This window comes from Narcine bancroftii, unplaced genomic scaffold (genome assembly GCF_036971445.1).
Source record: "Narcine bancroftii isolate sNarBan1 unplaced genomic scaffold, sNarBan1.hap1 Scaffold_707, whole genome shotgun sequence".
Lineage (NCBI taxonomy): Eukaryota > Metazoa > Chordata > Chondrichthyes > Torpediniformes > Narcinidae > Narcine > Narcine bancroftii.
Window position 1 is genome coordinate 20,001 of NW_027212214.1, and position 2,500 is coordinate 22,500.

Genomic DNA, 2,500 nt, shown 5'->3' on the forward strand with positions numbered 1-2,500 from the left:
ACGAGCGGCACAGACACGCCGACCTCAGAAATGAGGCTCGTAAAGCCGAGCACCTCAAGGAAGGAAAGCCGGGCCGCAAATCGAAATGGACGGAGGAGGAAGTGAAACTCCTGCTGGAGCTGGAAGAAAGGCTCAAGGGAAAGAGGAACATCAACATCGAGATTGCCAAGGTCTTAACATCCAAGACCAACAAACAAATCTCCGACAAGAGACGGCTGATTATAAGATCGCCGGAGACTGCGCCTCAGACAGAGACTGCGGTGACGGCACCACCAGCCGATGACGGGGCCGAGACCAGGGAACCCGAAAACCCACCTAAGATCGAGTCCATGATACCCCTGCCTCCGGGAGAAATCCCGAGGGTCACTAACATCGAGGAGGACATGGACCATGCGATGAGTCTGCTCAGGAGGAAGAAGAAGGGAGACCACAGCAAGGGGATCGGGCTGATCGAAGGCATCACCCTTCACATTGTCGAAGAATTTGGAAGGAATACAGAGGGGAAGCGCGATAAGAACAGGCGCAAGAAAAAGGAGTCGGGACCTGTCAAACCGAACTCTGAGAGCCGCCAGAAATACGCCAGACGGAAGGCCGAGTACAAGAACACCCAAATCCTGTTTGAGAAAGACAGAAGGAGACTGGCTCGCCAGATGATGGGGACACCAGCGGTGGGAGAATGCCCCCTGAAAAGGGAGGAAGTGTATGAAGAGTTCCGCAGGAGGATGGGCACGGCAAACGATCCGGCGAATCTGAGCAGAATGAAGGGTTACGTGGGAAGAAGGCAGTACGAACCTCTCCTTAAGAACATCGAAAAGGAAGAGGTCGACCTGGCAATTAAAGGGATCAAAGAGCAGAGTGCTCCAGGACCTGACGGGATGCGCAAGGAAGATCTACAGCGCATCACGTGGGAGAATGAGAGCACCCTCCCCAAGCTCTTTTCCCTGTGGACCAAAGCAGGTTTCATCCCGAAGTGCCTCAAGACAAGTAGAACGGTCTTGATCCCTAAAACCGAAGATCGAGAACAGTTGAAGGACATCAACAACTGGAGGCCAATAACAATCGGGCCGCTGTTGCTGAGACTGTTTACCAAGATAATGGCGAAGAGGCTCAGCGACTGTGTGGATATCGATCCCAGGCAGAAGGGATTTCTGGCGGATACTCCGGGGTGCAATGAGAACATCGCGATCCTACAGAACATCATGCGAGGATCGAAACGAGTTCGGAAGGACCTGGCGGTATTGTTTGTGGATCTTGCGAAGGCATTCGACTCCGTGGGACACAAGCTTATCATGAAGGCCCTCGACAGGATGGGGTTGCCCAGACAGTTTAAAGGTCTCATATCGGACCTTTACTCGGAAACGAGCACTGTCATCCAGGTGGGCGACGTAAAGACGGATCCTATCCGGATTGAGAGAGGAGTGAAGCAGGGAGACCCTCTCTCGCCCATCCTGTTTAACATCGTCATGGACTCGTTAATTTGCACCCTGGAGCGAGAAGGCACGGGAGTACACTTGAGCTCCGACGGAGAGGCCATTTGCTGCACGGCATTGGCTTTCGCGGATGATATCGCCATCCTCAGTGACTCCTTTGAAGGGATGGAGAATAACATCAAAATACTGCAGAGGTTCGTTGAGAGCACCGGACTGGAGGTCAACGTCAATAAAACAAAGGGCTTCCATATGACTTGTAAAGGCAAGACCTTCCTTTACAACTGCCGTGAGGAGTGGACTTTCGGGACATCTGGAATTGGATACATACCACCTGGGAAGATTGAAAAATATCTTGGAGCACGAGTGGATCCATGGTGCGGTGCCACCATGGTGGACTGGAAAGAAAGATTCGAGGGCTGGTTCCAGAGGTTACGATTGTCCAAACTCAAACCGATCCAGAAGATCGAACTCCTGAAGACCCACATGATCCCACGAGCGTTCTTCCACCTGACGTTAATTGAGGCCTCGCAAAACTGTCTAAAAGAACTGGACAGCCTAATCAAGAGGACAGTAAAGGAGATCCTCCATCTCCCCCCAGAAACAGCGGATGGGGTCCTGTATTCCAGGAATAGAGATGGAGGACTTGCTCTCCCGAAGCTGGAAACGCAAATACCATCTGCGGTGATTAGGAAGAGGTTAAGTCTCAGCTCTTCGCCCGACAAGGTCATTGCAGCGTCATTTCGGATGGCTGGCGTGAGCAATGAAGAACAGATCGAGAGATTCAAAAATCTCTCATCGCTCCGAGAGATCGAGCGATATCAGCAGGGGGGTATAAGACAAGTCCCCCATGCTGATGATCATCAGGGGAACGACACCGTTCCCCACGAAGACGAGTCGGACAGGAGCTTTGACACTCTATTGACTGATATCGGGACGATGGGGGAGAGAAGGGAGCGACCCCCCCAATCAGTACCCGGAGTGGAGAGCGTTGGAATTCAGCAAGTGGGCGGGCCTTGCATGCCAGGGTTCGGGCATTAAAGAATTCCAAAATGACACCATCTCTAACTCGT

At 52.4% G+C, this 2,500-nt stretch overlaps 1 pseudogene; it reads left to right on the plus strand.

Moving 5' to 3' along the window:
* The window catches only part of LOC138751112 (28S ribosomal RNA), an 8,121-nt pseudogene that overhangs the window by 3,642 nt on the left and 1,979 nt on the right, over positions 1-2,500 (plus strand).